The sequence below is a fragment of the Odocoileus virginianus genome, chromosome 3 (assembly GCF_023699985.2).
Source record: "Odocoileus virginianus isolate 20LAN1187 ecotype Illinois chromosome 3, Ovbor_1.2, whole genome shotgun sequence".
Taxonomy (NCBI): domain Eukaryota; kingdom Metazoa; phylum Chordata; class Mammalia; order Artiodactyla; family Cervidae; genus Odocoileus; species Odocoileus virginianus.
In genome coordinates, this window is record NC_069676.1 from 18,685,799 (window position 1) to 18,698,617 (window position 12,819).

A 12,819-nucleotide genomic window follows, 5' to 3' on the forward strand; every position below is an offset into this window, starting at 1 on the left:
TTGAAAAAGAAAAAAAATAATGTGGAGCTGTCAGGTGAATCAGCCTGGATGACAGGTGTATCAGTTATTTCTTGCTGTGTAACAGATTACCCTGAAAACTTATTTTTTATTTTATTATATTTTATTTCATTATTTTGGCTGGACTGGGTCTTCATTTCAGTGCATGGGCTCTCCAGTTGTGGCTTGTGGGCTCAGTTGCAGTATGTGGGACCTAGTTTCCTGTCCAGGGATGGAACCCGGGCCCCCTGCATTGGGAGCACAGAGTCCTTGCCACTGGACCACCAGGGAAGTCCCTGAAAGCTTAGCATAAACCACCAGCGTTCATTCTGTCACAGTTTCTGTGGGTTGGAAACTTGGAAACAGCTTCCCTTGGTGGTTCTGGCTCAAGGTCCCTCGGAAGGTTGTGGAGCACGTGTCAGCCCAGGACCGCCTCATCTGAAGGCACAGTGGGGTCAGAGGAGCCACTTCAGGATGGTGCCCCACATGGTCCCTGTCCACGGTGCTGCTTGAGCTTCCTCATCCCACGGTGGCTGGCCCGCTGAGCGCAGGCAGAAGCCACACGTCTTTTATGACTGATCTCAGAAGTGACCTGCTGTCACTGCAGGTGATCACGCAGGGCCTCCCTGACCCCAAGCGGGAGGAGAACTGACCCCAAGTGGCAAGTGGGAGGAGACAGCACGTAGGGCATGAACTGAATCTCTGGAGGCTGGCGATGTTGGAAACGCTGCCACAGCAGGTGAACGGAGCCCTGGAGATCAGGATGGGGGGCATTAAGTTACTTGCCAGTGTTCCTAAAAAAAAAAAAAGGTGCCACCAAAGGAAAAATGCTCTGTGGAGTGACTGACTGTCTCAGTGATTTCACCAGGAATTAGGGTCACAGTCCGTTCCCAGGCAATCTAGGGAGAATTGTAGTTTCTGCAACCCTACTTGGGACACCTGTGCCCACTTACTTCAGCTGCTTTCACCCTCCTACCCACAACGCTTTGGCCTCAGAAACAGGGTGGAGGGACTTCCCTGGAGGTCTTGTGGCTGACCCCACACATCCAATGCAGGAGGCCCAGGTTGGGGAACTAGATCCTATATGCTGAAACTTAAGACCCAGTGCAGCCAAATACACAAAATATTAAAAAAGAGAGAGAGAGAGGGAGATTAAAAAAGAATGGGTGGAGGACAGATTTCTTCTGTCTCATTTCTGCGTTTGCATGCACCTTGGAGCAGAGAGAGGAAGAGGGGCCTGGCCAGTGCTGCACGCCAGGAGGTAGAAGGGATGGAATCTCTCCAGGTGGAGTGGCAATGGAAATGGTGAGGGTGGGAATGGTGAATGGATGGGAAGGAAAGAGGTTGCCTCCTGCCCTCAAAATCTGCAGAAATCGGCTCAGCACCAGCCAGAATATGCTTTCCACTGGCCAAATGGGATTTGGGAGTAATCCCAGGGCACATTCTATTAGGCTCTTGTCTGATCCGCCCATAAGTCCGCCCTGGTCCCCTGGCCTGGGGATGGCTTTGGAGTAGGTTAATCCTACTACTTTGGAGTAGGCTGGAGGGGCCAGGGGATCTTGATCTGGGCAGTGTGATCCTGTTATGATACTGGCAGGGGCCTTGGGAGAAACGTAGAAAATCCACTTGGTGGGACTGACCAGCTTGTGTCTGGGTCTTGGTTCACAACAGCCTGACCCACCTGCTGGTCATGTGTGTGTGGAGCCTTCACATGGGCTACGGTGGCCTCACTCTTTCCTCCCTCCTTCCTTCTTTCTTGTCCTCTTCACAATTACTGGGTCTCAGTACTGGGAGAGTTATTCTCCCAATTCATCCCGCTTTATTTTTCTTCTTTCTTAAAAATTTTATTTACTTTTTTTTTCTTTTTCTTTTTTATTTTTTTCATTTATTTTTATTAGTTGGAGGCTAATTACTTTAGAATATTGTAGTGGTTTTTGCCATACATTTATTTATTTACTTTTGGATGCACTGGGTCTTCATTGCTTTGCGAGGGCTTTCTCTAGTTGCAGCGAGCGGGGGTCACTCTCTAGTTGTAGTGCACGGGCTTCTCATTGCAGTGGCTTCTTGTTGCAGAGAATGGGCTTTAGGGTGTGTGGGCTTCAGTAGTCGCAGCGCATGGGCTCAGTCGTTGTGGTTAGTGAGCTCTAGAGTGCAGACTCAGTAGTTCGGTTCATGGGCTTAGTTGCTCCTTGCCGTGTGGCATCTTCCCAGACCAGAGATGGAACCTGTGTCCCCTGCATTGGCAGGTGGAGTCTTAACCACTGGGCCACCAGGAAGTCCAATTCACCCAGCTTCTAATAGGCTGCTTCTTAGAGTACTTCAGGGTTATAGAAAAATTGAGCAGAAAGTACAGGGAGTTCCTACATACCCCCTCCATACACACAGCACACACACCCACACATACACTTTTCGCTCTTATTACCATCCTGCATTAGTGTAACTCAGTTATACTTGATGAGCCAATATCCATGTATTGTTACTTTTAAAAAATATTTGTTTGGCTATACCAATCTTAATTGCAGCACATGGGATCTAGTTACCTGACCAGGATCGAACCTGGGCCCCCTGCATTGGGAGCACAGTCTTAGCCACTGGACCACCAGGGAAGTCCCCATATGTTGTTATTAACTAAAGTCCATAGTTGACATCTGAGTCTAGTCTTGGTGCTATATGTTCTGTGGGTTCAGACAAATGTATCCATTATCAGTCATTTCACTGCCTCTGGACCCTACCTGTTTATCCCTCCTTCCCCACAACCCCCAAAACCACTGATCCTTCTAGTCTCCAGAGTCCTGCCTTTTCCAGAATGTCCCACAGTTGAAATCACAGTGTATAGTCTTTTCAACCTTTTAATGAATTAAACTTTTTTGGCCACACTATGGGGCATGCGGGATCTTAAGTTTCCTGGCCAGGGATCAAACCTGAGCCCCTCTGCATTGAAAGCACTGAATCTTAGCCACTGGACCACCAGGGGAGTCCAGTGTGTGGCCTTTTCTACTGGCTTCTTTCACTTGGCGACTTGTATCTGAGGTTCCTCAGTGTCTTTCCTTGCTTCATAGCTCATTCCTTTTTAGCACTGAGTAATATTCCTTTGAATGTAGGTCCTCTTTTGTGTATATATTCTTAATGGTGAGCACCCACAAACTCACCACTGAGCACAAAAACCAGAGCCTCGCCAGTTCTCTTCTGTTTCTGAGACCCTCCCCACCCAACCCACCCACCTGGCTCCGGTCTCCAAGGCAGCTGAGGTGGAATCTCATGTCACATTTCCTGTCTTTTGTTTTATTCTATCTTGTTTACATGTACTCCTTAACAGCATAGTTTGAGTAGATTTTTACTCCTAAAAATCTATTTTAGAAAGTTGAGTTGTTTTTAACGTTATAAATAGGATATCATGCTACGTTGTACTCTCTTGGGATCTGCTCTTAAATGCAAAGTTCCAGGGCTAGATTCACTCATGTTGTCAGGTATTACAGTGTGCAGTTGGCAGAATAATGGTCCCCCAAAAATGTCCGTGCCCCAGTCCCCAAAACCTGTGTTTCACTGTACGTGGTGAAAGGATTCTGCAGATGGGAATAAGTTAAGGCCCTTAGGATGGGGACAACCCTGGATCCTCTGAGGGTGCCCAGTGTCATCACAAGGTCCTTATAAGAGGGAGGGTGAGGGCCAGAGGCAGAGAGACAGAAGATGCTGTGCTGCTGACGGTGAGGATGGAGGGAAGGGCTGCAAGCCAGGGATGTGGCACCTCTAGAAGCTGGAAAAGGCAAGAGCTTGGGTAGATCCCCTGGAGAAGGAAATGGCAACCCACTGCAGTACCTTGCCTGGAAAATCTCATGGACAGAGGAGCTGGGTGGGCTGCAGTCCATGGGGTCACAAAGAGTTGGGCACGACTGAGTGACTAACACTTACTTACACTTGTGCTTCCCTGGAGCCTCTGAAAAGACTAGCCCTACCCAGGCCTGGATTTAGCCCCATGAAGCCCGGCCCGTGTTGGAGTCCTGACCGTAGGGCTGTGAGATGAGTTCTCAGCCAGGCCGAGGGTGCTATGTCCTGGCTCTGACCATCTCACTCCTGCTTGGCATTGAGTGTCAGGCCTCCTGCCCCTGGACTCCAAGCCATTCCAACCGCCTTCACATGATGGTCAGGGAACATTGTACCTAGGGTGGGCCTCTCCCAGCACCACACAGCTCTATGTGGGGCCAGCACCCTCTCCCCAGACCCACTGGGCTCCTCAGGCTCTGCCCTTGGCACCAGCTGGATTGTGCAGAATCCCCAGAACTAGTGAGATCCCACCATGGGCCGGCTCGGTGATGGTGGCATGGACTGCGTGGCGAGCAGAGACAGCTCCTGCAGTCTAAGATCTCGCATCTCCCTGGGAGCCTCAGCTTTGAGCCACATGATGCTGATGAGCGTGACAAAGGTGTCTTGGGGTTAGTGTGATAGTTGCAAAACCTGTGATTCTCCTGAAATCCATCAAACTGGACATTTTATAGTAGGTGAATTCTATCTTAATTTTTTAAAAAGAATAAAAAAAGGAAAGCATGTGGATGAGGTTGTAAAAAGTTTTACTCGGGGGACTTCTCTGGTGGTCCAGTGGTTAGGACTCCATGCTTCCAAGGCAAGAGGCACAAGTTCGATTCCTGGTGGGGAACTGAGACCCGAAAGCCATGTGGTGTGGTCAGAAAAAAAAAAAAAATGTGCCACCCATGACAAGAGTGTGCAATCGTCCTATCCTCTTGGGTCCCTGATTGCCACCGTTGTGAGCTTGGTCTCTTTCCTTGCAGTGAAGTCACTTGTCGGCAGTTCCAAGGGTAGGGTATGTGTGGAGTCGGCAGGCCTGGCTTCTTACAGCCCCTGCACCCCAGGTCTCTGCTGTCACTGTTTTGAAATTTGTCATAATTTTTGAACAAGAGGTCCCACAGTCACATTTTCCACCAGCTCTGAAGATTAAAAGATGAAAATTGAAAGATACTTGCTCCTTGTAAGGAAAGCTATGACAAATCTAAACATCATATTAAAAAGCAGAGACATCACTTTGACAACAAAAGTCCATACAGTCAAAGCTATGGTTTATCCAGTAGTCATGTACGGATGTGAGAGTTGGACCATAAAGAAGGCTGAGTGCCAAAGAATTAATGCTTTCAAATTGTGGTGCTGGAGAAGATTCTTGAGAGTCCCTTGGACAACAAGATCAGACCAGACAATCCTAAAGGAAATCAACCCTGAATATTCATTGGAAGGACTGATGCTGAAGCTGAAGCTCCAATACTTGGGCCACTTGATGCAAACAGCTGACTCATTAGAAAAGACCCTGATTCTGGGAAAGATTGAGGGCAAGAGGAAAAGGGGATGACAGGGAATGAGATGGTTGGATGGTATCACTGTCTCAATGGACATGAGTTTGAGCACTCAGGGAGATAATGAAGGACGGGGAAGCCTGGCAGACTGCAGTTCATGGGATCACAAAGAGTGAGATACAACTTAGCGACTGACCAACAACTGCAGATTCTATAGGAGATCCTCCTCATGGTCCCACCTGCACAATTCATGGGGGCCTGTCATGGGGGCTTTCAGTTCACTGCAGCAGGAAGGTGAAAGCCCAGCTTTTTTGTCGGTGAAGGTCACAGGCACAGCCTGGCGCCAGCTGCTGCACCTCGCAGCCTGCTCTCTCTGAGCCCCGGGGACCAGTTTTGTCCTCGCTACTCTCTGCTCTAGTCAAAGCCGGTCTGGGCTGAGCATAGCCAGGGCGGGGGGCTCTGTGGGCCTCATCTCCCTGCCCAAGTCCAGCTTTGAGGGCTAGAGGACAGTCTGCAGCTGGCATTAAAGGGCTGGGGATGGGGAGATTGGCAGATGGTAGATGTGAGGGCAGAGAAAGATGCCATCTCTGCAGTGATTCATAAGCTACCCGTGTTCACAGCAGTGTGATTCACAGGAGCCATAAGTGGAAACAACCTGAACATCCATCAGTGGACTATGGGTAAACACAGGGTCCCTCCACACACTGGAGCACCGCTCAGCCACACAAAAGAGAGAAGCCCCGCCACTGGCTACCGTGTAGACAGACCCTGAGAACATGATGCTCGATGAGAGAAGCTGACACAGAAGGACACACAGGATGTGACTCCACTGATGGGAAACGTCCAGAACAGGCAGGTCCACAGACACAGAGGGTGGGTTCCTGGTTGTCAGGGGCTGGGGAGCAGGAGAGTGACTGCTGATGGGGACAGGGCTTCTTTTGGGGTAAGGAAAATGTTCAAAAATTGGTTGTGATAATGGTTACACAACTTTGTGAACGTACAAAAAGACCACTGAATTGTGCATTTTGCTTTTTTTTTAATTGTGCATTTTGAATAAGCAAAATGTGTGGCATGAGAATTGTATCTCAGTAAGACTTAAAAAAAAAAAAAGGTGCCTAGTTTATCAGTCACTCTCTCCAGTTTGGATAATGTTCCTGAGTTGTGTAAGGAGCGGCTGTCGGGGGGCTTGGTGAAGAGTGTTCCCTGGCACCCTTCTGTAGTAGTTTTGCAACTTCTCATGAGCCTTTAATTGATTCAAAAATGAAATGAAGAATCAGATGCATAGATGGTCCCTTCAAGGTTGAGGCAAGTCTTGGCCTCAGGTCTGTGGTCACGTTGCTCCAACCCTCTCATCTCTCATCCCTGTGGGCCACTGTGCTCTACACTGTCCAGGGCGCCCCTCTGGCCTCAGTGGCCAGAGAAGCTCCAATCCTAAGCTGTTGGGCCAGGTAGAGCAGATGCTGCTACTGGATGAGTTTCTATTAGAGATGCTGCTAGAGCCCAGAGGGTGTTCTTGAGGCTGCAGCACCACCTGCAGGTGATGGTGGGGACGTCAGTTCTCCATCCTGGCCTTTAATTGACAACCAGTTAGATAGAGGGCAGGAGAAGGGGGCAACAGATGAGATAGTTGGTTGGCATCACTGACTCAATGGACATGAGTTTAAGCAAGCTCTGGAAGATAGTGAAAGACAGGGAAGCCTGGCATGCTGCAGTCCATGGCGTTGCAAAGAGTCAGACACAACAGCGACTAAACAACAACAAAAAATATAGCATTTACATTTTTAAATTTAATTTTTATTTTATATTGGGGTATAGTTGGTGTACAATGTTGTGTTAGTTTCAAGTGTATAGCAAGGTTGTTCAGTTATACATATACATGTATCCATTCTATCTCAGTTTTTTTCCCATATAGGTTGTTACAGAGTACCGAGTAGAGTTCCCTGTACTATATACAGTAGGTCCTTGTTGATTATTTATTTTATATATAGTAGTCTGCATATGTTAATTGCAAGCTGAATTTATCCCTCCTCCCCAAATCGAAAATTTGTTTTTGAAGTCTATGAGTCTGTTTGTGTTCTATAAATAAGTTCATTTGTATAATTTTTTTAGATTCCACATATAAGTGATATCATGGTATTTGTCTTTTTCTGTCTTTATGATTCTTCAGTTACTATGATAATCTCTAGATCCATCCATGTTGCTGTAAATGGCATTATTTCATTCTTTTTTATGGCTTAGTAGTGTTTGGTTGTGCATGTATATATATTGGGGCTTCCCTGGTGGTTCAGACGGTAAAGAATCTGCCTGCAATTCGGGAGACTCAGGTTCAACCCCTGGGTGGGGAAGATCCCCTGGAGGAGGAAATGGCAACCCACCCCAATATCCTTGCCTGGAGAATTCCATGGATAGAGGAGCATGGCTACAGTCCAAGGGGTCACAGAGAGTCAGACATGACTGCATGCCTAACACTTCGTGTGTGTGTGTGTGTGTATGTATGTATATATATATATATATATATATATATATATACATATATATATATCTTATGTTCTTTATCAGATATACCATATCTTCTATATCAGTTTATCTATTGATGAATTTTTAAGTTGTTTCCATGTCCTAGATATTGCAAACAGCTGCTGCTGCTATGAACATTGAGGTGCATGAAACTTTTTGAACTAGAGTTTCTCCAGATATATGCCCAGGAGTGGGAGTGCTGGATCCTGTGGCAGCTCTATTTTTAGTTGTTTGAGAAATCTCCACACTGTTCTCCATAGTGGTTGTACTAGTTTACATTTCCACCAACAGTGTAGGAGGGTTCCCTAAATTTTTATGTATTTAAAACTTTATTTATTTTGGGGGCACACTACACAGCTTGTGGGATCTTATTTCCTCAACCAGGGATGGAACCCATACCCCCTGTGGTGGAAGCTTGAAGTCCTAACCACTGGACCATCAGGGAAGTCCCTCCCTAAATTTTTAAACTGAAGTTTAAAAAAAATTTTTTTAGAATAACTTAGATTTTCAGAGGCATTTAAAATTACCCATCACCTAATTTCTCCCAATGACTGGGTCATTCATAAGCATAGTGTGTTTGTGATAACCAACGGGTGGACATGGATACATTTCCGCCACCTCGATCCACTCTTTATTCAGATTTCACTTGTTTTCCCTAATGTCCTTTTTCTGCCTCAGGACCCCACCTTGCATTTAGTTGGTCACATGCCTCAGGCAAACGTGGGTGAGCTGAGTACCCCAAGGCAGGGAGTTGACTCAGTCCTCTTGCCTTCCTCCCAGGAGACCATGGGGGTCCAATGATGCAGGTGAACATCTTCTATAAACTATAAATGGTTGTATGAACATCCAGTCCTTTCATCCAGTTCGGTTTTGGAACACGTGGAAACTTCATCATGGATACCACTGCAGATCGCTAGCAAACCTTCCTGGCAGGTCGCCCTGTTATTCTCATCTCTCTGCATTCTGAAGCATCCTGTCTGTACCATCCCCGATGTCTGACAGAGTGACCAGAAGGCAGCCCTTCCATGCTCCGCACCCCCAGCCGAAGGATTTTTCTATCTCATCATAGTACCGCTGACCCCCATGTGGCGGTTCAGGCCAAATCAGCCCAGCTAACATGGTTCGTTTTTCTTCCAGGGAGCAGACACTGGGTTTCTGAACCTCGTTGCTGAAGACAGCCAGGACTTGAGCGAGCACAGGTTGGTGTCATGAGGTTTTTCTTTTCTCTATGTTTAGAGTTCACTCGGGTGTTTGGTTGGCTGTTTGGAGCCAGAATGAGTTCAGAGGCGTCCTGGCCATGCACGCCTGCATCTTCCCAGCTTTGCTCACTTCTGGGGGTTTGTCTCACCTGCCAAGAGCATGTGGGAGCCACAGAGAATGTCTTCCATCCCGGCTCCCGGAGCGGGGGTACATGGGGCTGGCAGGTCAGGTCCTAGTGCACCCAGGATGGGCACATGCCCACAGTGGCACCTGCTTCCCAGCTCTTAGCTTCCTCCTCGAGAGGCTTAATTAGGGTCTGCGGCACTTCATCCCGTTTCCCATGTGCGTGGAGGGTGACCCATCAATGCCATTCACTCAGAGCAGAGCTTGGTCATGGGACTGAACAAATATCTGAACCGTATTGCTCCCCTGGTGGGACAGCAGGTTGGGAAATGTGCCAGAGGCCTCAGGAAGAATTAAGTCAGGAGGAAAATACAGCTCAGTTCTGATCTCTCAACTGTTACGCATTTGCTTGTCTCCGGTTTTATTCCCAAGATGACTTTGAGTGACTTTTGTGATGTAGGAAGAGGAAACAGCATGGGAATGAATGAGATGGCTCCGTGGCATCCGGGAGTGCCCTGCCCAGTCCATTTACTCTAAGTGTCTGGAGGGGACCTGCTGTCTTTAGAATCAACTTCCGGTTTCTAGCAAAAGTTCTGATGGATCTTTGATTCAGGTTGTGTTCCATTTAGCAATAAATTTGAGGGAGATCTGATGTCTTTATAACATTTATTTTTATCTAGTGGGTGTGTATGTAAAATAAAAAATGTTAGACAAGAAGGCAGCACATGGTATAATTCCATTTAGATGAAGTCAGCACAAAATGTAAGTCTGTTGGAACAGAAAGGTGGCTCGGGCTTGCCAGGGGCTGGGGTGGGAATGGGGGTGAACTGTATTTGGGTGCCAGACACATCTTACAGTGCTGAGGGGAGGGTCCAGAACTGTGGGGCTGGGGCATCAAGCAGCTTGGTAAACTAAGAATCTTCGAGTTGTGTACTGCCAACCAGCCGATTGTATGACACGTAAAGCAAACCTCAGTGAAGCTAAGATATATATTTTATCTCAGCCCAGGAGGGAAGCTGTCCCCACAGACAGAGACCAGGACTGAGATTGGAGCCCCGTGGTCCATCTGGCTTGTTTATGCTCCTTGAAGGTCCCATGCAGGTTCAGTGTTAACTCTGTGTCACGAAGTCGCCAAGCAGGAGGGGAGTTTGGAGAACCACCTGGAGCCAGGCGAGGCCACGTAGAGTGTATGTGTCATCACAGTGTGTTTGATGAGTAAGCCCCACTCAACCCTTCTCCAATGTGTTAATGTCTGACCAACTAACTGTAAAAAGAAACTGAATGGACAAAGGAGAGACAAGACACCCCAAACCCCACACCCATCAGGGACCACTGCTCACACCTCAGTGCGCATCCTCCCAAACCTCTCCGAATTCCATTCACTCAAGGGATTTTGAATAAGAAGGGTTTTCTCTTTGATGTACTCATCTCCCTTGATGGGCATCTTCATTCATCCATAAACCTAGATTTCCATCTTCTTTCCTGACAATGGCTTAACATTCCATGTTATAGATAAATTATAACTTCTTTCTTTTTTAAAATTTACTGGTGTAGTTGATTTACAATATGTTCATTTCTACTGTCCAGCAAAGTGATTTAGTTATACATAAATATATATATATATATACACATTCTTTTTTCATGTTCTCCATTATGATTTATCACAGGATATTTATTGAATATAGTTCCCTGTGCTATACAGTAGGACCTTGATATTAAAAAAATTTTTTTTTCTAATAACTAGCAGTTGTAAGGCATGATTGCTTTTTTAAAGATTTTATTTGTTTGTTTTTGGCTGTGCTGGCTCTTCGTTGCTGTGAGGGTTTTTCTCTAGTTGTGGAGAGTGGGGGCTATTCTCCAGTTGCGATGTACAGGTTCCTCGTTGCGGAGGCTTCTCCTGTTGCTGAGCACGGCTCTAGGGCACGGGGCTTCAGTAGTTGCAGATCCCGGGCTGTAGGGCACAAGCTCAGTAGTTGTGGCGCATGGGCTTAGTTGCTCTGAGGCATGTGGGATCTCTCCAAACCAGGGATCGAACCCGTGTCCCCTGCATTGGAAGGCAGCTTCTTTACTCCTGAGACACCAGGGAAGCCACAAGACCTTGTTATTTGAATTAGAATTTATTTCTTTAAGAATAATTTTATAGTTGGTTTAGCTGGTCTGTTGGTGGGCTTTTTCTGGAGGGTGTTCATTTTCTTTTATTGCTTTCCTTTTCTTTCTCTTTCTAAATTTTGCTATGTTCTGGGATGGATGTCCTTGTGCAAACTTTCTTCGTCCCTGGTTGGTTGTTGTTTGGGGTAAATTCCTGGAAGTAAGTTTGCCTTGCCTTTGACTTTAAGTTGGGGTGTTCTCATTTTTGTTTTAACCTTCAGCCACAAAGAAACGCACCATTTTCCATCCCAGGATGTGTCTCACCACCCTCTCAAGTGCAGTTTTATGTCCTGGCCAAGCCAACAAGCCAGGACCATTTTAGTTGCTGTGTCCAGGCCTCCTTTTCATGAGCTCAGCTGTTTCTCTAAGGTGAATGGCCCTGATGCGTCCTTTCTGTTAGAGTTTCTGTCCTGTGCTGTGTTTAATCACTAAGTTGTGTCTAGCTCTTTGTGACCCCATGGACTGCAGCCCACCAGGCTTCTCATGGGGATTCTCCAGGCAAGAATACTGGAGTGGCTTGCTATGCCCTCCTCCAGGGGATCTTCTCAACCCAGGAATCAAACCCAGGTCTCTCATTGCAGGAGGATTCTTTACCAACTGAGCCACCAGGGAAACCCTGGTGATGTTTAAATTCTCCCTATTTCTCTGTCTGGACACAATCCACTACAAGTGTTTTTTGGAGCATGTTTCCACACTTTGCTCACAGTGCATTTTGTCATCAGGGATCTGAAACTTTCAAAGACCTGTCTTCTTTATTTTTTGTTGTCTTCTAACACATTAAGATTATAAAAACACAATCCACCTGCATTTTGTTTTGGATGGCATATTCTGCACTTCAGTCCTTGAGCCTTTTAAAATTCAGCTGTGCTAGGAGTTCTCACCTATGGGGGGTGGTGATTCTGACTGCTGGCTCCCCTCTCAGGGGACACAGATCCCTGTTGGGGGACATCTGAGGTTGTCACACTGGGGGGATGCTCCTGGCAATGAGGAGGTGGGGCCAGGAATGTTGCTCCACACACCACAGTGCCCACAATGGCCAAGGGTGACCAGCTGCCAGGTCATCAGTGCCCGGTGGACACTGCTGGGAGAGACAGAAAATACTCCTGAGCTGGTACATGTGGCTAGCCTTGCAGTGGTTCTCTGTTCCAAGGGATCCTGCTCTCCTACAAGTGGGGGGAATCAAGGTTTTTCCTGATTGCTTGTTAGTTTCATAGTCACTAGGAGCACTTCCTGTTTGCCAGTCCCCTCACATCTGAGGTCCCTACAGTACAGGGGGTACAGACAGTGGACTCTCCCATTTCTGAGCTTGTCCAGGGAGATGGAGTGTCGCCGAGCAAGGGCCACACTGTCCATCCTGGTGACAGCACCTTGATCCACTGTGCTGAATGTCTGCAGACGCCAGGGCTAAAAGTGGGACCTGGAGTCTGGGTGGGGCTCCAGAGGAGGGGTCTGGGGCTGGGGCAATCCCCAGAGTGCTGGGATTCCCAGTGGTGGCCACTAGGGGGCAGTGAAGGTCCATGAGGTCTCCAGCGCAACT

General features: G+C 47.3%; 1 protein-coding gene across 2 annotated transcripts in view; it reads left to right on the forward strand.

Moving 5' to 3' along the window:
• GNG7 (G protein subunit gamma 7) overlaps positions 1-12,819 on the forward strand; it is a 137,196-nt gene that overhangs the window by 34,294 nt on the left and 90,083 nt on the right. For both annotated transcript variants that reach the window (XM_020895395.2, XM_020895396.2), the window contains exon 2: positions 8,949-9,010. The gene's annotated coding sequence lies outside the window, so the exon portion shown is untranslated. The remainder of the gene's footprint in view (positions 1-8,948; positions 9,011-12,819) is intronic.